The 23712-nt window shown below is 57.0% G+C and overlaps 1 pseudogene; it reads right to left on the bottom strand.

Annotated features, from left to right (window-relative positions):
• Positions 1–8244: 8244 nt before the first annotated feature.
• Positions 8245–23712, bottom strand: part of LOC135404975 (zinc finger protein 91-like) — a 193377-nt pseudogene continuing 177909 nt past the window's right edge.

Here is a 23712-nt window from a genome sequence, read left to right as displayed (position 1 = left end):
CATTCAGAATGGGACTCCTTAATGACCCAGCCTTCCTGCTCTGGTTTGTCATGGATGTCATCAGGTTCTTCTTGCAATAATTTTCTGTACAATTAAAAATTGTTATGCATCTGCCTTCTAATTTAGTGTCTACTCATTGAATTGGACCCAGAGATGTATAAATGATGAATTGTACTCTCTGAGTATTTAAACAAAATAAAGGACTCTGCAGTACCTTCTTTGTCCAAGACCCTTCTTCTTAGATGTTCCTAAAGGACAGCACACTGCAGGACAGGGTGTATTTGCAAACAGGAAGGGGACAATAATCCCAGCCCAGCAGCACTGCCAGGGAGCAGCAGTGCTTGGTCTTTGCAGAGCTGCTCTCTTGTCACTTCTACACTGCCCTCCTGAGCCCCTTTCTCGCTGTAAGGCCTGGGTGCTCTCTGAGCACAGTCCTGGGGGCTGGAAGCCCTTGGAACACAGGCAGGGACAGGCTTTGGGAACTTGTGAAGCAGAGCTTGGCTCCCTTCCAGCATCTCCAGGATGCTGTGGGATCTTCTGAGGCCACTGCATGGACTGGGTCACTGCTTCTGTGCCCTTGCTCCAGAGCTGGAACTCTCCTGCAGTGACACCATGAAACTCCTGCTCTCTGCTTTCCAGGTTTCATTTTCAGATCCAGTCTTCCCCTCCTGTTCCCAGGGACATCCTGTGAGTGCTTCAGAGCTGCCATCCTGGGGCAGCTCCTGCCCAGCGTGGGCAGGCACAAGGTCTCTCCACCTGCTCTTCTCCCCTCCCCAGTGCCACTGTTTTCTGCAGCCTCCTCCTCCTTGCCCAGCACAGCCCTCCTGGCACAGTTGGACACAGCCCTTGTTCTACCCCCTCCTCAGGCACCTGCCCAACCCCCTCAGCTCCAGCCTGATGGCCAGAAACCTTCAGGGCAGGGGGGCACCGGGTAAAATGCTGAGCAAACCTTTCAGCTGCACTCAGATCCAATTGGAGGGGTTGGCCTCCTGGGAGAAATTTAATTCTCCAGAACCACCAGAACAACCTGTGTTGTGTCCTGGGCACTCCTCTGGAAGTGTGGGATAACAGAAAAGGTTTTGTTGTCAGGGCTATTGAGAAGGCTGGGCAGTGTCACTGGGAGACCTCTCCCAAACCCTTGGAAAGGCCAGAGCCATCCCAGAGCTTCCTGGGGCCTTGGCAAAGGCAGACATGGAACCAGTCTGCAAACAGGGCAGCAAGGAGGGTTGGCAGAGTTCCAGACTGCTCAGGCTCAGCAGGGAAGGGGATAGGGCAAGTCCTGCTGCAGCCATTCCCAGGCATGGGAAGGACAAGGCAGGAATTGCAGAACCCCTGTGGGAGGGAATAGAAGAGGATGTTGTGTGCCCAGACTTCATCAAGGCCCCTGACATGTTGTCCTGTGGTCTCCTTATGGCCAGACTGGTGAGAGCTGGACTGAAGAAGTGGAAGATGTGGTGGGTGGGAAGTTGGCTGAATGCAGAGTGTCAAATAAAATCCATGGTACAAAGTCCTCTTGGCAGCAACTTCCTGGTGAAATCCCTCAGTGACCAGCCCTTGAACACCACTGTAGAACATATTTATTATCTCTCTGTGCAATGGGACAAAATGTATTTTCAAGTCCTTTGTGGATGATGCCAAATTTCAGGGAGCCCTTGAGCAACCTGTCCTGGTTTAAAGACACATATTGGGATGGGAACTCCAAAAAAATGAATTCACTCCTCTTTTATTCCCCACCAGTACAAGGAGACAAAATATAAGGAGGTAGAGGTGAAAACAATAAGAGTTTACTGACAAGAAATACAGCAGCAAAAACAGCAATACCAACAGAACTTTTCAAAGCAACAGCAGAGAGAGAAATTGCCTCCTCTCTACCCATCTGCCCCAACTCCCTTTTGTAAAGAGATACAAACAGGGATCAACATGTGCCTCTCTTTCCCCTTTTCCTCCTGAATGAACAAAGTAAAAAAAAAACAAAACCAGGGGAGAGAGGGGGCAAAGCAAAATGTGGGAAACTCTCTGGTCTGAGATCAGTTGTGCTGCCCAAGAGCACGCTGACTCCAGAGGTGTCCAAGCGGGGCAGAGCCGGCGACTCCGGTCCGTGCGGCGGCGGGGGGGAGGCAGCGGCTCTGCTTGATTCCATGGAGTTCTGGGGAGGCACAGTGGCCCCTTGGTTCCACGGGGTTCTGAGATGTCTCAGAGTTCCTTTTGTTCCAAAGAGTCATGGAATGGGCCCTTGTCACAATGGTCCCTTGGTTCCATGAGATTCCACAGTGTCCCTGCATTCCTTTGGTTCCATGAGGCCCTGCAGTGTCACGGTGCTACTTGATTCCGTGACATTACAAAGAATCAGAATGGCCTCTTGATTTAAGGCCAACTGCACATGGGGCTGCCTTAGGGAGAGTGTGGGTACCCAGACAAGGGAGTTGTCACCCCCCTGGACTCAGCTCTGGGGTCACCACATCTGGACTGGTCTGTCTGTCTGTGAGGTTCCCCATTCTGGAGGAATGAGGAAGAACTGGAGAGGGTCTAGAGGAGATCTGACAGGATGGAGCCTTTCTCTGTATTGGAAATAGAATGAAATCTCCACAAAAAGTAGCATTGAAAGTTCAGACTGAAGGTGAGGAAAAAGAAATGTCACTCAACGGGGACCCTTGTCCTGCAAGAGGTGACCCAGAGGGAGTCAGGATCAGCCCATGGCTTTGTGTTCCAGGGAACAGCCAGAGCTCGTGCAGAGACATCAGGGAGGGTCTGGAAATGCTGCTGGGAGGGGGTGGGAAAGCAGGAGGGGTGTGTGCAGCCTGCAAGGCCAGAGCAGCAGCAGGGCCAGGGCAGGACAGCCTGCAGGAGAGATGGCCAAGGGCTCTGGCAGGGCTGCAAGGCCCAAAGGCACCCAGGCCTTTGTCCCCTTGCCTCTGGCAGCTGCCTCTGCCACTCAGGCCACCACAAGCAACTTGCCTGGCAGGTTCTGCCCTTGGTTTCTGCCTCACCCCTCCCTCAGGAGCCTGGCAGGGGTTGCCCAGTTTTGGCCTTTGTTGTTCCTCCCCCTCCCATCCCAGTGCCCCCCAAACAGCCCTGAGCCAGCCGGGAGGGACAGGATCTGCTGGGCCAGGGCCTGGGGCTCAGGCCTTGGCCTTTGTGCTCCACAAAACCAAGGCAGGCTTTGCTCAGCATTGCAGGGGCCTGCCCAGAGCCTTTGTCTGCCTGCACTCCTGGCCTCCAAGGAGCTGCTCCAAGGAGTCCCTGGGGAGGCTTTGGCAGTGCCTGCCCTCAGTGGGGCCCAGCAATGCTTCAAGGCACTTGGAGTTTGGCTTCTGACTTCTTGAGCAGCTGCTTCAATCTTCTCTCAGTACCTCAGGGTCTTGGGCTGGGCTGCAAACACACCGTGGGGCTCATTAAAATGCAGAAATCCCTCAGGATCTCTTTGTCTTCCTTTAATTGTCTTCCAGGCAATTTCAAAACAAGTCTTTAAAGTTTGTACTTTTTTTGTTTTAATTCAATGATGGATATTTTTTAGTTCAAAGAAGAGGTGATAGAAGTGTTCTCCAAGTGATCTTGATGCTGAATGTCTCCTCAGGAGATCCACACTGACCCTGCATGATCAACCTTTCTCCTCAGCCCCCAACCTCACCAGTTCTGACATGGCCCATCTTGGACTGACACCACCCTTCCTGCATTAGACTTTACTTCTCAGCTCTGCAGCTGGATGTTCCAGCCCCATGGCACCATCTCCCACCTGCTCCTCTTAGAGATCTGCTTGCACACAGGCCTAGAAAAAGTTGTCCTATTTATGAGAAAAGAAATGTAAAGCATGAACAACCTCCCTAAACATCAAAACACCTGTAACCACATGCTCAGTACAAGCTCCCCCTAATGATGTCACATTTCTATCAGAGACAGTGTTAGCAGAGAGGTTTTTCACAGGTTGATACAAAAAGATTGATAGAAACATAATTCAGGAGCTTGCTAAGGAGACAATCAGACTCCTGAAGACAAAGAAGCTTTTCCCTCCCTTATCACATGCACAGGCGAGAGGGATGTAAATGGAGAAAGAGGGAGGAGAGGAGAAAACTGGGAAGGGCCTTTGTCTGGACAGTCTGTGTGAGAAGATGAGTGTAGAGATGGTCCTTGTGTCAGGACACGTGTGAAGATATGAGAGGTGAGGGAAACTCAATCTACCATTTAACAGGCAGAGCAGTGGTAGTAAAGCTCCAGGGGAGGAGCAATACTTCTTTGGAATGTCCCTTTGAAAAGGCCCTGGAATTGGTAGAGGTCTCCTGGGAGTGAAGACAAACCAATGTGGCACCATCTGTGACAGGGGCCAAAAGTGCAGCCCAGGTGTGTTGGGTCTGGCTGAGCTGCAGTTCAGTTCCCCACAGCAACCCTCCCAGGGCTGGGCTTGGCATTGGCAGCTGGAAGGGGGTTGAGAACACCCCAGTGTTTTGGCCACTGCTGAGCACAGCACCAACCCTGGGACATTCCTTCCTTAGCTGAGGGCAAGAGCCTGGCAGGGGACCCAAGTAGGCCAGCTGAGCCCAACTGACCCAAGGGACATTGCAGACCATGGGAGGTCAGCTCAGCTCTAAAAGCTGAGGCAGGGAGCAGGAGGGGGGCATTCATTGTCTGATGGCTGCCTGCTGAGGAACCGTCCCGCGGACCCAAGCCCTGCTCCTCGGGAGTGGCCGACCATGGCTGCTCATGGGAAGCAGAGAACAAACCCTGCTGTCTTTGGCTTCTGTGTGCACAAGCTTTGTTCTGCTTTTTGCTTTAAATAAACTGCTTTATCCCAACCCACTATTTTGTTTTTCCCACCTTACCCTCTCCCCTGTCCTGTTGGGAAGGGGAGTGATAGAGCGGCTGGGAGGGCACCTGGTGTCCAGCCAAAGTAAACCCACCACACACCTGAACACTTCCAGAGACTCCACCACCTCCCTGGGCTACTTGTTCCAATGCCTGAACACTCTCTCTGTGGAAAAAGGGTTTTTTAATATCTAATCTGATCCTCACCTGTATGGCAACTTAAGGTCATTTCCTCTCTTCCTGTCACTAAAGGCTTTGCAGAAGAGACCGACTCCCACACCCACTAAAACCTCCTTTCAGGTCATTGCAGAGAGCAATGAGGTCCCCCCTGAGCCTCCCCTTCTCCAGACTCAACAAGCCCAGTTCCCTCAGCCATCCCTCAGCAGACATGTTTTCCAGAGCCTTCCCCAGCTCCGTTCCCTTCTCTGGACACGCTCCAGCCCCTCAAGGGCCTTTTGGCACTGAGGGGCCAGAACTGGACACAGCACTCCAGGTGAGGCCTCAGCAGTGCCCAGCACAGAGGGGCAATCACTTCTCTGCTCCTGCTGGCCACACTCTTCTCCATAAGGGCCAGGATGCCCTTGGCCTTCTTGCCCCCCTGGGCACACTCTGCCTCATATCCAGCCCCTGTCAAGCAGCACCCCCAAGTCCCTTCCTGCTGAGCAGCTCTCCAGCCTCTCTGCCCCCAGCCTGGAGAGTTCCAGGGGGTTGTTGGGATCCAAGGGCAGGCCCTGACACTTGGCCTTATTGATCCAGCCTTTCCAGAGTCCTCTGCAGAGCCTTCCTGCCATCCAGCACATCCACAATCAAACCAAACTTCATGGTATCAACAAATGTACTGAAGGGGCACTTGATCCCCTCATCCAGATCACCCATAATGATGTTAAACAGGAGCAGCCCCAACCCTGAGCCCTTGGGAACCCCACTAGTGACCAGCCCCACCTGGATTTCCTTCCATTCCCCACCACTCCCTGGCCCATCAGCCAGTTTGTCACCCAGCAAACAGTTCCCCAGGCAAGCCATGAGCAGCCAGTTTGTGCAGGAGATGCTGGGGGAGATGGTGCCAAAGGCTTTCTGGAATTCCACAGAGACACATCCCCAGCCTTTCCCTCAGCTGCTGAGCGGGTCCTTTGTCAGAGAAGGAGATGAGGTTGGTCAGGCAGGACCTGCCTTTCCCAACCCCACGCTGGCTGGGCCTGATCCCCTGGTTGTCCTGCCCGTGCCATGGGATGGCACTGAGGAGGATCTGCTGCATGGACTTCCCCAGTCCTGAGGTCAGTGGGACAGGCCAGGAGTTGCCCAGATCCTCCCTTTGGCCCTTCCTGTGCATGGGCATCCCATGTGCTTGTTGCCAGTCAGCTGGGACTTGTGCAGTTGTGCAGCACTGCTGGGGAATGAGTGAGAGTGGCTTGGCCAGCTCTTTCTCCAGCTCCCTCAGGACTCTTGGCTGCATCCCATGTGGGCCCAGGCACTTGGGGGGGTCTCATTGGCAGAGCAGGTCACTGACCATTTCCTCCTGCATTGTGGGGGCTTCACTCAGCTCCCCATCACCAGCTTCAGGCCAAAGCCTGCCTGTCAGGTGTCCAAGGGGTCAGTTCTGCTGCCCCCTCCTTCCTTCCCCCACAATGGAAAACTCCCTCATTTTGGGTCCCTGTGCCCCAGACGGCTCCGACCACCACCTCACCCACCAGTCCCACAATCATGGAATGCTTTGGCTTGGGAGGGGCCTTCAAGAGCATCTCAGCACCCTCAGATTAAAGATTTCCTTCCTACTATCTCCTCTAGCTCTTCCCTCTATCCATGTGAAGCCACTGCCCCTTGTCCTGTCACTCCAGGCCCTTGTCCAAAGTGTCTCTCCATCCTTCTTGTTGGCTCCCTTCAGGCACTGCAAGGCCACAATCAGGTCACCCCAAAGCCTTCTCTTCTCCAGCCTGAACAATCCCATTTATCTCAGCCCTGAGATATTTCTGAACCTCCCAGAATCCAGGGGCCATTGGGACCCTGCAGAACCTCCTGCATTCAAGTGCTCCTTGTGAAACTGCAGGCTCTCCTGGAACCCAAGGATTCCTGGAACACTGCAGAGCTCACGGAACCAGGGGGCCACTGTCCCACTGCAGCTCCTTCTGAAGCACAAGGGACCCTGGGACAATGGGAAATCTCCGAGAATCCAAAGGGCATTTGGGGACTGCAGGGCCTCATGGAACTAAAGGAACCTTTGGAGACTGGGGAAGCTCATGGAATCCAGGGGCCATTGGGACATGTGGGGCCTCCTGGAAGCAAAGGAACCCTGAGAATTTTTGTGGGAACAAGTTAAGGCAGCAGCAGCTGCATTCAGTTAATCAGGATCCAAAAGGAGTGTTTTGGCCTTGACTGGTGTTTTCCATCAGAGAGTGCTGTTTGCCAAAGTGGAAACCACTTGGAACGCTCTGCATGGCAGCCTGTGTTTTTCTCTGGTGGCTGAACACAGGGAGCACCTGAGGGGAGGGGAATGTGTGGGATGGGAATTCAAGTGGACTAAAAGACAAAGCCCAGGTGCTGTTTCCAAAGGAACCCCAATGAAAGGGGGACGCTGGACAGATGGGCGGACAAGTCCCGTAATGGAACTCTGTGTGTGCAGCCTCATTTTCTCCTTCAGCACCCACAGGAGAGGGGGCAAAAAGTGGGGGTTGGGCCCCCAAAACTGTTCAGGTGGAAAATTGGAGACTGAGGGGACAATGGGAAAGTGGGAGGAACAGGGAGAAGGGTGGAAAAGGGAAGGTGGTCTGGCAGGCCTGATGGCCCCATGGGGGTCTTTGGGCACAGGGGAGTTGGCAATGGGTGGTGGCCCCCCTGAGCTCCCAACTTACTCTGGGGTTCTGGAGGCTGCTGGATCCAATCTCAGCCTTGGGACAACTGAAACAACAGTTTCAGTTTAGAGAAATTAGAGAGGTGTAAGTGAACCACTTTTGTCCCCAAGGTTTTAATGATGGCAAATCAAATCTATTGATTTATTTAGGGTTCCAAATGACCAGACAAAAAATCTTCATCAGAATTATTTACTGCACAAGACAAACACTAAAACTACCAGGAGTACAGGATAAGATAGGACAGTGTTCTACACTAAAGCAATTGTTGAAGCAATTCTACTCAAGCTGGCACAAAGCAATAATTCTTAATTGGAGATGGATGGGACTCCCACAGACCAATGCTTGTGAAGAGATCTCTGCTCTCAACCTCCAGCAGTGACCTTGGGGGGTCCCCAGCCAAGGCAGGAATCTCCACACACCCCCCAAGAAGGGTTCTGTTGGAAGAACGTGCCTCTGTTAAAGGGGACTGGCCCTTTGTGGTCAAAAGGGATGGACTGACAGTCACTGGACTCCAGGGGTTGCCTCACCATCAGGGGCTTCATTCGGGGTGGAAGCAGCGGCCGAAGCTCTTCCTGCAGTCGGGGCACTGGTAGGGCTTCTCCTACCGGTGGGTCCGTTGGTGTTTGGTCAAGACACCAATCTGGGTGAATCTCTTCCCACACTCCCCACACTTGTAGGGCCTCTCCCCGGTGTGGATGCGCCGGTGGGTGACAAGATGGGATTTCTCCTTGAACCGTTTCCCGCAGTCGGTGCAGCAGAAGGGCCTCTCATCCGTGTGCGTCCGCTCATGCGTGTAGAGATTCCCCCTGGTTGGAAACCTCTTCCCGCATTCCAAGCACTTGTAGGGCCGTTCCCCAGTGTGGATGCGAAGGTGTTTGCTGAGGGTGGAGCTGTGACTGAAGCTCTTCCCACATTCCCTACACGTGTAAGGACATTCTCCAGTGTGGATGTGCTGGTGGGAACGAAGGTGAAAGCTCCGGTTGAAGCTCTTCCCACATTCCTCACATGTGTACGGCCGTTCCCCACTGTGACTGCGCTGGTGGGTGCAGAGGTGGTACCTCCGGCTGAAGCTCTTCCCACATTCCTCACACTTGTAGGGTCGTTCCCCGCTGTGGATGCGCTGGTGGGTGCGGAGGTGGTAGTTCTGGCTGAAGCTCTTCCCACATTCTCCACACGTGTAGGGACGTGCCCCAGTGTGCATGTCCTGGTGTCGGACCACGTGAGAGCTCTGACTGAAGCTCTTCCCACATTCCAAGCACCTGAAGGGCTTCTCTCTGCTGGGAGGCTGCTCAGGGACCACCAGGTCAGAGCTCTGGCTCAAGCTCCAGCCGCCTTCCTGGCACAGGCTGGCTCTTTCCTCCTCAGAGCACCCTGGGATGGCTTTGGAGCCCCTCCTGCGGGGGGATCTCCGGCCCTTTTCCTCCCCGCTGCCTTCCTGCGCCGGGGAGCCCTTCAAAACGGCCTCTCCCACCAGGGTCTCACGGGGGGATTTGTCCTCCGGGCTCTCCGTCCTCAGCTCGGGGCCTGGGGCAGGAAGCAAGAAGGACAGGCAGGGGATTTGCCTCCGGCCCACAGGGAAGGCCAAGGACATCCCCCCAACTCCGGCCCCGGCAGGACGGCGGCGCCAGCGGGGTTGTCCTGCAGCCGGGGCCATGCTCGGCTGACAGAGCCAGCACAACACCCGCCCAAAGGGACACTGACTGCCTCCTCACCTGCCTGGGGGGCCCAAGGCATCTTCCTCTTCCTCGCAGCCTCCTCCTCCATCCGCCCAAGCTTTGGGAAGGACAAATCCTGATGGGAGGGAAAAAAAGGGCTGAGCGCGTTGGCTTGGGGGTTCCTCCTGCCCAAGTCCATCTCTAGAACTCACCAGCCATCCTGTGTCCATAAAAACCTCCAAACCACCAAGATTCAGCCCAGAAAAACCCAAACCACTGAGATTCAGGAAGAAAAAGTCTCAGAAATAGCAAGAAGACCCTCGTCCCCCAAACTGCAAAAAGTTGAGATTCAGCTAAAAAATACTCCAAAATATGAAGATTCAGCCCAAAAAAAGGTGATGGCGACTGCATTTTACCCTCCAGCAGGAAAGTAATTTGATTTCAAGCTCATCTTCAAGGGGCGCCCTGGGATTGGAGCCTGGGCTCTAATTAACCTCTCCTGTGCTGCCAAACAACAGGAACTGTATGGCCAAGGGACAAACTCTGTGATCCCTGTCAGTGTCCATGGCCCCTGTCAGTGTCCTTCAGGGAAATTGAGAGGAGGAAATGAAGAAACCTGTTTGGAACTAAACTGATGTTAAAGTGGGAAAAACCTCCTTCCATGGAAATAAAACTTAGACAGTTTTTCCTGGGCTGAACAAGCTCATTCAGGGATGAAGGACTGGGACTTCTGTGGACACTTGTGCTGGTTTCTTTGGACACTTGTGTTCCTTCAGAGAGCCCCTGGAAACACTCTGCTGTTCACTCCCAGTGCCACCAGTGCCTGGGTCCTGTCTGCAGCAGCAGATTGCAGTGGGACGGGAGAAATGCTTTTCTGAGCCTCTGGGCTGGACACAGGCACAGCCTGACCTGAACCCAAGGGAAACAAAGACAAATTCCACGGTTTTAGCTGGAGCAAGGCTGGGGGGGTTTCCTGAGGGCAGCACTAACCAGACTTTTGTGTGTGTGTGTGAGACAGGCAGAACCACAAATGCCTGCACAGCCCAGAGCAGTCAGTGTGGGGCTGTGCTTGCTGCTGCAGACACCCCCAGGGAACAAACCCAGGCAATAGTTTGGGTTTATTCCTTGCTCTGTGTCAGTGGAATAGAATGTTCCACAGGAGCTCTGTCCCCCTCTGTGGCACTCGGTGGCTCGAAGCTGAAAAGAGGGGGGGGGGGGTCAAGTGCAAGTTCCCTTCTGAAGTGTGTGTCCCTAAGGAGGACACTTGCCTTATTATTGCTTATTGTTTGTAATATCTTACAGATCTATCATACAACACCTAAGGATGGATTCTATAGAATATGTGCCATATATATGATACAGAATATATCTGATTATTGCTTTATCTGTCTGTCCAGACAGATATTGTGTATGCAGAGAGATTGTGTTTGAGGGATATGTTCCTCTCGATACCCTGTGAGCTCCACTCCCAAGGCCAGCAAATTCCTGAAGCTCCCCCTTCTGTGCCCTGCAGGTTTTGGCAGATTTGCAAGAGCAGGGGAATCATTCCCTGCAGCCCCTTTGCACTGTAGGAAATGGGAGCCCTGTGCACATCCTGCTGCCTCCAGATTCCATTCTGGGTGTGGGAAGGACCCTGTGGGGAGCAAAGAAATGCCTGGTTCTGCAGGAGCTGCAGATGCTCAAGGGGCAGCAGGACCAAGTCAGGGGCCTGAAGGGGGCCAGGGGGGCTTTGGGGTCCGGGAGGGTCCTGGGGGAGCTGGGGAGGTGCTTTGGGGATTGGGGGTACAAATCAGCACAGACCAGCACAGACCAGGACAGACCAGCACAGTCCAGTACCTCCTCACTGCTCCCCAGATCTCTCCTGGAGCTGGACCACATTGTCATGGGACACCTGAGCCCCCTCCAGTGCCCTCCCAGTACAGCCCAGTGCCCCCAGTACAGCCCACTGTGTTTCTGTCCCAGGGTGCCGGGTGATCCCTCTTTGGGGGGGGTTGGAAGTGATTTGAGGGGGGGCTGTGGGAGATTTGGGGGAATCTGAGGAGTTTGGATGGGGATTTGGGGGTTTTGAGTGCCTTTAGGGAAGTTAAAAGAGGTCTTGGGGACACTGGGGGGTCAAAGGTATCTATGGGGGGAGGGATTTAAAGGGAAAACGGGGGTTAGGAGACATTTGGGGGGGGGTTAATGAGGCCTGGGGGGAAAGAGGAGGGGCTGCACCAAGGGCAGGTGAGTCCTGAGACCCCCCCTGGTGTCCCCAAGACCCTCTTGGTGTCCCCAGTTCCTCCCTTGACACCCCGAGACCCCCCTTGTGTCTCCAATGCCCCCAGAGCCTCTTCATGGCCCCAATTCCCTCCTTGACACCCCCAATTCCACTGTCCACAAACCCCTCCCCACTGTCCCAAACCCCATCCCTGATGTCCCCAACCCTCCATCTCACCTCACGAGCCCCCCGGACCCTCTGACCCCAAATACACCCCCCCCCATGCTCACAGAAAAGCCAAGGGCATCTGGGGACACGTTGGGGACAGTTGGGGGGCTTTGCAGGGCCCTGGGTGATTACTGGGGGATACTGGGACACACTGGGGGGAACCCGGGGGCACTGGGAGGGACTGGGGAGTTACTGAGGGACACTGGGAGGGCACTGGGAGGGACTAGGGAGTTACTGGGGGATTACCAGGACACGGGGGGAGACACTGGCAGGTTACTGGGCCACACTGGGGGTTACTGGCTGCTCACTGCAGGATCACAGGGCCATCCTGGGGGGCAGTGGGAGGCCACTGGGACACACTGGGTGGTCACTGAAGGGGTCACTGGGAAGTCACTGAGATATACTGGGGTCTAGGGATCCCCTTACCCAGATGTGGTACATTTCCCCCCCGGATTTTGGGGGCCATCCCTAGGACTCCTTCTTTTTGGGGCTGGGGGACCCCCTGGACCCACTGCTGGGCTTTAGGGGACCCCCCAAAATGCCCTCAAAACCCCTGAAATCCCCCCCTCGCCACATCAAAACCTTCTCAAGGTCCCCTCAAATGCCCTCAGAGATCTCATCCCTCCCCAGCACCCTCTAAACCCTCTCAGTGACCCGCAAAACCCACCTGGGACCCCCTAGTCCCCTTTAGGGAGCCCCCAATCCCCCTCAGAGACCCTCAAAACCGTCTAGGACCCCGTAAACCCCCTAGAGACCCCAAAACTGCCTAAAAGGTCCCGCCAGGACCCCCAAACCTCCTCAGAGACCCCCAAACCCCACCTGGCACCCCCCAAATCTCCTCAGAAACCAAAACCCCCTCAGAGACCCCCAAACCCCTTCAGGAACCTTCAACCACCCTCTGAGTCCCCTCAGGACACCGAACTCCCTCAGGGACCCCTCAAAACCTCCTCGGTTATCCCCGAACCCCCCCGCTAAACCCTCCCGAGCCCCCCCGGGGGACTCACAGCACTCAGAGCGAACCGCAGGCCCCGCCGCCATCACCGAGTCCCGGCTGCGCGCGCACCGCGTTCAGAGAACGCCGCCGCAGCCAATCAGCGCGCGGCCACGCCCCCGCAGCCCCGCCCCCGCCCCTGCCGCGTTGGCTGCCGGGAATCGGTGATGGCGGCGGGTCGGTCGGTGAGCTCTGAGTGCAGGCGGGGGGTGCGGGAGAGCGGGGTCTGGGGATCCCCTCGGGGGCTGCGGGGAGCGCGGCTGTGGGGGGAAAGGCTGGAGGGCTCGGGAGGGTTTAGCGCGGGGGGTTCGGAGGTTCGGAGGACCCTCTCGGGGGCCGCGGGGCCCGGAGGCCTCCCAAGAACCCGGAAATGGTGATTCGATTGCCGGGAAAGTCCCTCGGAAAAAAAAAATTCAAAACCACCCAACCAAAAAAAGAACCCTAAAAAAAGGAAAAGTGAGAAAAAGGTCAGGAAAAAACTGCAAGGGCCAGGATGATTTTATTGCTTTGCTTCAGTTTTTCCTTGGTCTCGTCCTTCTCAGATTCTTTGCTCCCTTCCTTTACAGAAAACTCTTCTGCTGTTGTGTGGTTTTGTGGTCCCTTAGGGGCTTTTAGGGGTCCCTGAGGAGGTTTTGGGGGGCTCTGAGGAGCTTTGGTGTCACGAAGGGACTTAGGGGGGAGGTTAAAGGTCCCTGAATGGGTTTGGGAATCCCCGAGGGAGTTTTGGAGTCTCCGAGGGAATTGGGAGGTCCTGGGGGGCTTTGGGAGGGTGTGTCTTTGAAGCAGTTTTGTGGGTTTCTAGGGGGATTTACGGAATCCCAGACGGGTTTGAGGGTCCCTGAGGGGGTTTTTGAGGTCTCTGAAGGGGCTTGGGGGTCCCAGGTGGGTTTTGCAGGTCACTGAGAGGGTTTAGGGTGTCCTGGGGGGGAGATGAGGTCTCTGAGGGGATTTGGGATGTTTTTGAGGAGGTTTTGATGGTTCCAGAGGTGGATTTCTGAAAGGATTTCAGGGGTTTTGCCTGGATTTTGGGGGATCTCTGTGTCAGTCCTGCCTGGCCACGGCCAAATAAAACTCCTATGATGCCATTTCTCATCCCACCATAGCACCTCTGCCAGCCCAGCAGACCAACCCCAAGGAAAGGGGATCCCAATTCTCCCCTCGAACCCCAGAGACCCCCAAAACTCAGCACACAGAGACCCCAAAGGAAGGGGGGCCTGGGTGTCCCCTAAAGCCCAGCAGTGGGGTTCAGAGGATCTCCCAGCTCCCAGGGGAGGGGTCCTGGGGGTGCCCCCAAAAGTCCAGGGGGAAGATGTAGCAGAACTGACTAAGGGGATCCCAGTGCCCCAGTATATCCCAGTGACCTCCTACTGGCCCTCAGTATGGCCCAGTGACCCCCTCAGTGACCAGCCAGTGTGTCCCAGTGACCTCCCACTGCCCCCCCAGTATGGCCCAGTGATCCTGCAGTGAGCACCCAGTAACCCCCAGTATGGCCCAGTAACCTGCCAGTGTCCTCCCGTGTGTCCTGGTAATCCCCCAGTAACTCCCCAGTCCATCCCAGTGCCCCCTGGTTCCCCCCAGTGTGTCCCACTATCCCCCAGTAATCACTCAGTGCCCCTCAAAGCCCCCCAGCTGTCCCCAACGTGTCCCCAGATGCCCTTGGCCTTTCTGTTACTGTGGGGGGAGAGAGCATTTTTATGGTCAGAGGGTCCAGGGGGGGCTCCTGGAGGGAGATGGAGGATTGGGGACATCAGGGATGGGGTTTGGGGACAGTGGGGACGATGAGGAGGGGTGTGGGGACAGTGGAATTGGGGGAATTATGGCCATGGGGAGGCCCTGGGGACATTGGAGACACCAGGGGGGTCTCAGGGTGTTAAGGGGGAAATTAGGGACACCAAGAAAGTCTTGGGAACCCCAAGGGGGTATCAGGAGTCACCTGCTCATGGTGCAGCCCCTCCTCTTTCCCCCTAGACATCATTAACCCCTCACAAATGTCTCCCAACCCCCCTTTTCCTTTTAATCCCCTCCCCCTACAGATCCTTTGACCTCCATAGACCCCTTTTAACTCCCTTAAATGCACCCAAAGCACCCCAAACCCCCCAAATTCCTATCCAACCACCCCCCAAATCTCCCCCAGCCCCCCCTCAAATCACTTCCAACTCCCCCCAAAGAGGGATTACCCGGCACCCTGGGACAGGAACACAGTGGGCTGTACTGGGGGCACTGGACTGTACTGGGAGGGCACTGGGGGGGGGCTCAGGTGTCCCAGGACAACGTGGCCCAGCTCCAAGAGAGATCTGGGGAGCAGTGAGGAGGTACTGGTCTGTCTTGGTCTGTCCTGGTCTGTACCCCCAATCCCCAAAGCCCCTCCCCAGCTCCCCCAGGACCCTCCAGGACCCCAAAGCCCCCCAGGCCCCCCCAGGCCCCTGACTTGGTCCTGCTGCCCCTTGAGCATCTGCAGCTGCTGCAGAACCAGGCATTTCATCAGCAAATGTGCAGGTGACCCCAAGCTGGGGGTGTGTTGATGTGCTGGAAGGCAGGAGGGCTCTGCAGAGGGACCTGTGTGAAGAAGAGTGTGTCAGCAGGAGCAGGGAAGTGATTGTTGGGCTGGAGTGAGCGCTGGTGAGGCCACCCCTGGAGTGCTGTGTCCAGCTCTGGGCCCCTGAGTTGAGGAAGGCCCTGGAGGGGCTGGAGCAGGTGCAGAGAAGAGCAGCGAGGCTGGGGAAGGGAGTGGAGCACAAGTGGTGTGAGGAGAGGCTGAGGGAGCTGGGGGTGTTGAGGCTGGAGAAGAGGAGGCTCAGGGGAGACCTCCTGACTGTCTGCAAGTCCCTGCCAGGAGGTTGGAGCCAGGTGGGGGTGGGGCTGTTGTGCCAGGAAGCAGCAGTAGGACAAGAGGGCTGGGTCTTGAGCTGTGCCAGGGGAGGTTTAGGTTGGATATTAGGAAGGAATTTTTTACAGAGAGAGTAATCAGGCCTTGGAATGGTCTGGGCAGGGAGAGGGTGGAGTCAGCATCCCTGGAGGTGTTGAAGGTGAGAGTGGATGTGGCCTCAGTGCCATGGTCTGGGAAGCACGGCGGGGTTGGATCAAGGGTTGGACTTGATGATCTGGGAGGTCTTTTCCAACGTGGCTGATTCTGTGATTCTGTGATTGCCATTCCTATGGCAGCACATGCTTGAGGCTCTATCCCCAGGGTGATAGAGATGTCTGTCCATATCTATCTCCAAGGTTAGTCTGTAAATGTGTGGTGTTAGAAAAGTAGGCTGAGTTCTGGGCTGGTTGTAGAAGGAGAAAGAAGCCCAGAGGCCAGTGCAAGCAGGCAGCCCTGAGCTTGCACCTGATGTCCCCTCCCTGCAGGTTCCTGTCCTTGAGCCCAGGCCCTGAGGTGAGGCTGAGAAGTGGCGCGGAGGTGAGCCCAGAGCTGTCCCTGAGGTGAGGCTGAGAATAAGTGCAAGGCAGAGGTGCTACTGAGGAAGGAGAGCCCTGTGGTGGGAAGAGAGGCAAAGCTGTGAAAGCCCATCCCCGAGCAGGTGCTGTGTCCATCCCCTGTGTGCCAGGTGAGCTGGGGCTTTGCTGCAGAGCTGCGGGCGCTGATTTGAGGGTCTCCAAGTGCTGAGATGGTGGGCACCCAGGAACACAAACTGTGCCTGGCCACGGAGCCTGCAAGGAGGAGCAGAGACAGCGGTGGCAGTGTGGGGGTTCAGGTTGTTCCTGTGCCTTCCCCTGCAGGCCCTGTCTGTCCCTGCTGGGCCCCTGTCCATCCCCATCAGGTCCCTGCCCGTCCCCCCCGGGCTGAGCTCCCCCCAGGAAGTGCCGTGGAACTGAAGCTGCTGCCATCCCCCCCCTGCAGCCGCTGCCCCAGCCAAGGGAGCAGCAAAGGCAGGGCCAGGAGCAGAGGCAGCAGCAGGGGAGCTCTGGGGGGCCGGGAAGGTCTTGTGTGGGTCAGGAAAGAGGCGCTGGGCACGAGCCAGGGGCTGTGCTGAGCAGGCCCAGCCCTCACATCCCCCCAGCCAACGCCGGCTGCCCGGGGGGCTTGGGAGGGACCCCCAGCCCGTGTGCCCCACACTGAGCTGGCAGAGAGAGAGCCAAGGGACAGGGCCACGGGCAGGGCCAGGGGTGAGGGACAGGCAGGGCCATTGCAGGGCCACGGTGAGGGCACAGCCTGTGGCAGCAGAGCTGCCCAGGGCCGGGGGCAGCCGGGGGTGTTGGTACCAGGCAGTGGTGGGGCTGAGCAGAGCACGAGGCCTCTTGCAGAGCCCTGGAGCAGCCTCCCACTTGCCAGCCCCGCCCCGGTGGGATGATGCTCTTCCCTAGCTACAAGACACTGCCCCCCAAATCTTTGTGGGGGCCTTTTGTGTATATTCCTGATTGCTGATTTCTGCTGGGGGCCTGAGGGACCCTCTGCAATCCCATCCATGGGGCACAATCTCCTCTCCAGGGTTTGACTCCCTGCAGACTTTGCAGGGAAATCTGTGCTGGCAGCCCGAGTATGTCCCGACCCCCCATTCTCCCCCCAGGATATTTGGGATGAGTTCCCCTTCCCGGGCACCCATGGGATGGGGGACAATTGTTCTCCTGCTGTTGCTGTTGCTGCTCCACCCCTGTCCCTGCCCTTCCTGCCGCTGTCGGGTGAGCGGAGCGGCCACGATGGGAAAGGGGTGAGAGAAGCGAAAAGAGCGGGTGGGACCCCCAAAGGGAGCTGGTGGGGGTCAGGATCTGGGAGGCTGATTGGAAAGGGGTAGGAGAGGGGGGCTAAGGGGAGGGGGGAGAGTGGGAGCGGGTTTGCCGTGGGGGTCACTCTCTGTCCCCATGCCTTGATCCCTGGAGAGCGGGGGAGGCTGGAGAGAGGAGGGAGCTGCAAATGCCCCGAGAGCCTGGAGAGGGGGGAGCTCGGGCCCCCCGTGCCAAGCCAGCGGTCGGGGCTGTGCTGTTGGTGCCAAATTGCCCCTGGTCAGGCTGAACCCAGAGCCCACCCACGTGTCAGGGGGCCCGATCCGCTCCCTGCTCTCGTTGCCCTGGGGCAACCTCTGGTGTTCCCCTGCCTGTGGGGCTGTTTGGTTTCCTTGGGCACAGCTGGCCCTTGTGCAGGGCTGTGCCCTTGGTGGCTCTTGGGGGTGGGCAGGAGGTGTTTTTTGGGGGTGCTGGGCTGGGTTGGCAGCAGAGCCCCGGCGGTGGGTGGGGGGATGCGGGTCCCCCCCCACGGTAGGGGTTGGTGTTGCTGGGTCAGGCCCCGCCGGCTCCATTGTCAGCCCGGTGCCGGCGGGGGGGACACAGCGGGTTTGGGGCCCCCCGGGAGTGCCGGGGGTGGGTGTGGAGCCCGGGAGCTGCCGAGTGTGGAGGGCAGAGCGGGGAGATGGCGGAGATGGGGGATCCCCGTCAACCTGGAGGGGGGAGCACGGAGAGGGAGGAGCCCCGGGACCCCCGGGAGCCTGAAATGGGGGGCGTGGAGAAAGGGAAGCCTGGACAGTGTGGTCCCCTGGGATCCCTGGGACAACAAAGTGGAGAACCTGAAGAGGGGGAATGTCTGGGATTGCAGCACTCCAAAGGCCAGAGTCTGAGGAGAAGGGAACCTTGGGACCCCCAACACTCCCAGCATCCCTAAGTGGGACCCTCAGTATCCCAGACAGGGGAGACCTTCCAAGCCCCAGAGGTGAGAGACAAGAGAGGGGGAACTTCTGGGAGAGATTTTTTGGCCTGAATCTTTATATTTTGTAGTATTTTTTGGCTGTATCACAATGTTTTGCAGTTTGAGGGGAGGTTCATCTCACTATTTCTGAAAAGTTTTTTGCCTGAATGTCTGTGGTTTGGGTTTTTCTGGGCTCAATCTTAGTGTTTTGGAGGTTTTTACGGACACAGGATGCCCAGTGAGTTCTAGAGATGGACTTGGGCAGGAGGAACCCCCAAGCCAACACGCTCAGCCCTTGTTTCCCCCCATCAGGATTTGTCCTTCCCAAAGCTTGGGCGGATGGAGGAGGAGGCTGCGAGGAAGAGGAAGATGCCTTGGGCCCCCCAGGCAGGTGAGGAGGAAGTCAGTGTCCCTTTGGGCGGGTGTTGTGCTGGCTCTGTCAGCCGAGCATGGCCCTGGCTGCAGGACAACCCCGCTGGCGCCGCCGTCCTGCCGGGGCCGGAGTTGGGGGGATGTCCTTGGCCTTCCCTGTGGGCCGGAGGCAAATCCCCTCCCTGTCCTTCTTGCTTCCTGCCCCAGGCCCCGAGCTGAGGACGGAGAGCCCGGAGGACAAATCCCCCCGTGAGACCCTGGTGGGAGAGGCCGTTTTGAAGGGCTCCCCGGCACAGGAAGGCAGCGGGGAGGAAAAGGGCCGGAGATCCCCCCGCAGGAGGGGCTCCAAAGCCATCCCAGGGTGCTGTGAGGAGGAAAGAGCCAGCCTGTGCCGGGAAGGCAACAAGAGCTTGAGGTGGAGCTCTGAGCTGGTGGTCCCTGATCAGCCTCCCAGCAGGGAGAAGCCCTTCAGATGCTTGGAATGTGGGAAGAGCTTCAGGAAGAGCTCCCACCTGCTCCAACACCAACACATTCACACTGGGGAACGGCCCTACACGTGTGGGGAATGCGGGAAGAGCTTCAGGAGCAGCTCTCACCTGATCCGGCACAAGCAAATTCACACTGGAGAACGACCCTACCTGTGTGGGGAATGTGGGAAGAGCTTCAACCGGAGCTCCCACCTGATCCGGCACCAACGCATCCACACTAGGGAACAGCCCAGGAAAGGGGTGTGAGAGGGGGGCTGAGGGAAGGGGTGAGAGTGTGAGCGAGTGTGAAGTGGGGGTGCCTTGGTGTCCCCATGCCTTGATCCCTGGAGAGCAGGGGAGGCTGGAGAGAGGGGGGAGCTGCAAGAGCCCTGAGAGCCTGGAGAGGGGGGAGTTCGGGCCCCCTGTGCCGAGCCAGCAGTCAGGGCTTTTCTGTTGGTGCCAAATTGCCCCTGGTCAGGCTGAACCCAGAGCCTGCCCATGTGTCAGGGGGCTGGATCTGCTCCCTGCTCTCGTTGCCCTGGGGAAGTTTCTGGTGTCCCCTGGCCTGTGGGGCTGTTTGGTTGCCTTGGGCACAGCTGGCCCTTGTGTGGGTCCCCCCCCACGGTGGGGGTTGGTGTTGCTGGGTCAGGCCCCGCCGGCTCCATTGTCAGCCCGGTGCCAGCGGGGGGGACACAGCGGGTTTGGGGCCCCCCGGGAGTGCCGGGGGTGGGTGTGGAGCCCGGGAGCTGCCGAGTGTGGAGGGTGGAGTAGGGCGATGGCGGAGCTGGGGGACCCCCGGCAGCCTGGAGGGGGGAGCACGGAGAGGGAGGAGCTCCGGGACCCCCGGGAGCCTGAAATAGGGGGTGCAGAGAAGGGGAAGCCTGAACAGTGGGGACCCCTGGGATCCCTGGGACAACAAAGTGGAGAACCTGGAGAGGGGGAATATCAGGGAATGTGGCACCTGAAAGCGAGTCAGAGGAGAAGGGAACCTTGGGACCCCCAAAACTTCCAACATCCCAGACAGGGGAGACTCTCTGTACCCCATAGGGGGGAAACCAGAGAGGGGTAACTTCTGGGAGAGATGTTTTGGGCTAATCTTCATATTTTGGAATATTTTTTACCTGAGTCTCAACTTTTTGCAGTTTGGGGGGGGTAAAAGTCGTCTTGCTATTTCTGATGGGTTTTTTTCCTGAATCTTGGTGGTTTGGGTTTCTTTAGGCTGAATCTTAGTGTTTTGGAGGTTTTTATGGTCACAGGATGCCCGGTGAGTTCTAGAGATGGACTTGGGCAGGAGGAACCCCCAAGCCAACGCACTCACCCCTTGTTTCCCCCCCCCATCAGGATTTGTCCTTCCCAAAGCTTGGGCGGATGGAGGAGGAGGCTGCGAGGAAGAGGAAGATGCCTTGGGCCCCCCAGGCAGGTGAGGAGGAAGTCAGTGTCCCTTTGGGTGGGTGTTGTGCTGGCTCTGTCAGCCGAGCATGGCCCCGGCTGCAGGACAACCCTGCTGGCGCCGCCGTCCTGCCGGGGCCGGAGTTGGGGGGATGTCCTTGGCCTTCCCTGTGGGCCGGAGGCAAATCCCCTCCCTGTCCTTCTTGCTTCCTGCCCCAGGCCCCGAGCTGAGGACGGAGAGCCCGGAGGACAAATCCCCCCGTGAGACCCTGGTGGGAGAGGCCGTTTTGAAGGGCTCCACGGCGCAGGAAGGCAGTGGGGAGGAAAAGGGCCGGAGATCCCCCCGCAGGAGGGGCTCCAAAGCCATCCCAGGGTGCTCTGAGGAGGAAAGAGCCAGCCTGTGCTGGGAAGGCGGCCGGAGCTTGAGGGGGAGCTCTGAGCTGGTGGTCCCTGAGCAGCCTCCCAGCAGGGAGAAGCCCTTCAGATGCTTGGAATGTGGAAACAGCTTCAGGAAAAGCACCCAGCTCCTCAGCCACCAGCACATCCACACTGGGGAACGGCCCTTTACATGTGGGGATTGTGGGAAGAGCTTCAATGACAGCTCCACCCTCCGCACCCACCAGCGCATCCACACTGGGGAACGGCCCTACACGTGTGGGGAATGTGGGAAGAGCTTCAGTAAGAGCTCCAATCTCCGCACCCACCAGCGCATCCACACTGGGGAACGACCGTACAAGTGCTCGGAATGTGGGAAGAGGTTTCAGACCAGCTCACATCTCCTCCAGCACCAGCGGACACACACTGATGAGAGGCCCTTCCACTGCACTGACTGCGGGAAGGGCTTCAACCGGAACGGCAACCTCGTCACCCACCGGCGCATCCACACCGGGGAAAGGCCCTACAAGTGTGGGGAGTGTGGGAAGACCTTCCCCCACAGCTCTACCTTGACCTCACACCAACGGACCCACCAGTAAGGGAAGCCCTACCAGTGCCCCGACTGTGGGAAGAGCTTCGGCCGCTGCTTCCACCCCGAATGAAGCCCCTGATGGTGAGGCAACCCCTGGAGTCCAGTGACTGTCAGTCCATCCCTTTCGACCACAAAGGGCCAGTCCCCTTTCACAGGGGCAGCTTCTTCCAACAGAACCCTTCTTGGAGGGGTGTGTGGAGATTCCTGCCTTGGCTGGGAACCCCCAAGGTCACTGCTGGAGGCTGAGAGCAGAGATCTCCCCCCGAGCGTTGGTCTGGGGGAGTTGCATCCATCTCTAATTAAGAATTATTGCTTTTGTGCCAGCTTTAGTAGAATTGCTTCAACAATTGCTTTAGTGTAGAGCCCTGTCCTATCTTATCCTGTACTCCTGGTAGTTTTAGTGTGTATTTTGTGCACTAATTGTGATGAAGATCTTTTGTCTGATCATTTGTATCTCTAAATAAATTTGTTTCTATCAATAGATCTGATTTGCCATCATTAAAACCTGGGGGACCAAAGTGATTCAGTCACACCTCTGTAATTCCTCTAATCTGAAACTGTTGCCATGATCCAAGGCTGAGATTGGATCCAGCAGCCCCCAGCACACCACAGGAACTTGGAAGCTCAAGGCCTGCCCCCCGTTTCCTAGCCCCCTTATACCCAAAGGCCCCCATGGGACTGTGGGACCTGCCAGACTATCCCTCCTTTACCACCTTTTTCCTGTTCCTCCCACTTTCCCATTGTCCCCTCAATCCCCCATTTCCCCCCTGAACACTTTTGGGGTCCCAACCCCCACTTTTTGCCCCCTCTCCTGTGGGCACTGAAGGAGAAAATGAGGCTGCACACACAGAGTTCCATTGCGGGATTTGTCCACCCATCTTTCCGGCGTCCCCCTTTCATTGGGGTTCCTTTGGAAACAGCGCCTGGCCTTTGTCTTTTAGTCCACTTGAATTCCCAGCATGGCCCAAAAGCAGGGCCCTGATCCCACACATTCCCCTCCCCTCTTGTGCTGGCTGTGTTCAGCCACCAGAGAAAAACACAGGCTGCCATGCAGAGCGTTCCAAGTGGTTTCCACTTTGGCAAACAGCACTCTCTGGATGGAAAACACCAGTCAAGGCCAAAACACTCCTTTTGGGTCCTCATTAACTGAATGCAACTGCTGCTGCCTTATGTTGTTCCCACAGAAATTCTCAGGGTTCCTTTGCTTCCAGGAGGCCCCACATGTCACAATGGCCCCTTGATTCCATGAGCTTCCCCAGTCTCCAAAGGTTCCTTTAGTTCCATGAGGCCCTGCAGTCCCAAAATGCCCTTTGGATTCTCAGAGATCTCCCACTGTCCCAGGGTCCCTTGTGCTTCAGAAGGAGCTGCAGTGGGACAGTGGCCCCTTGGTTCCGTGAGCTCTGCAGTGTTCCAGGAATCCTTGGGTTCCAGGAGAGCCTGCAGTTTCACAAGGAGCACTTGAATGCAGGAGGTTCTGCAGGGTCCCAATGGCCCCTGGATTCTGGGAGGTTCAGAAATATCTCAGGGCTGAGAAAACTGGGATTGTTCAGGCAGGAGAAGAGCAGGCTCTGGGGTGATCTAATTGTGGTCTTCCAGTGCCTGAAGGGAGCCAACAAGAAACATGGAGAGAGACTTTGGACAAGGGCCTGGACTGACAGGAGAAGGGGCAGTGGCTTCACACGGATAGAGGGAAGGGTTGGAGGAGATAGTAGGAAAGAATTCTTTCTTATGAGAGTATTGAGATGATCTTGAAGGCCCCTCCCAAGCCAAAGCATTCCATGATTGTGGGGCTGGTGGGTGAGGTGGTGGTTGGAGCCGTCTGGGGCACAGGGACCCAAAATGAGGGAGTTTTCCATTGTGGGGGAAGGAAGGAGGGGGCAGCAGAACTGACCCCTTGGACACCTGGCAGGCAGGCTTTGGCTGGAAGCTGGTGCTGGGGAGCTGAGTGAAGCCCCCACAATGCAGGAGGAAATGGTCAGTGACCTGCTCTGCCAGTGAGACCCCCCCAAGTGCCTGGGCCCACATGGGATGCAGCCAAGAGTCCTGAGGGAGCTGGAGAAAGAGCTGGCCAAGCCACTCTCACTCATTCCCCAGTAGTGCTGCACAACTGCAGAAGTCCCAGCTGACTGGCAACAAGCACATGGGATGCCCATCCCCAGGAAGGGCCAAAAGGGGGATCTGGG

The sequence above is a fragment of the Pseudopipra pipra genome, chromosome W (assembly GCF_036250125.1).
Source record: "Pseudopipra pipra isolate bDixPip1 chromosome W, bDixPip1.hap1, whole genome shotgun sequence".
NCBI lineage: Eukaryota > Metazoa > Chordata > Aves > Passeriformes > Pipridae > Pseudopipra > Pseudopipra pipra.
Note: the sequence above shows the minus strand (reverse complement) of the source record. Positions and strands in the feature narration are given on the sequence as shown.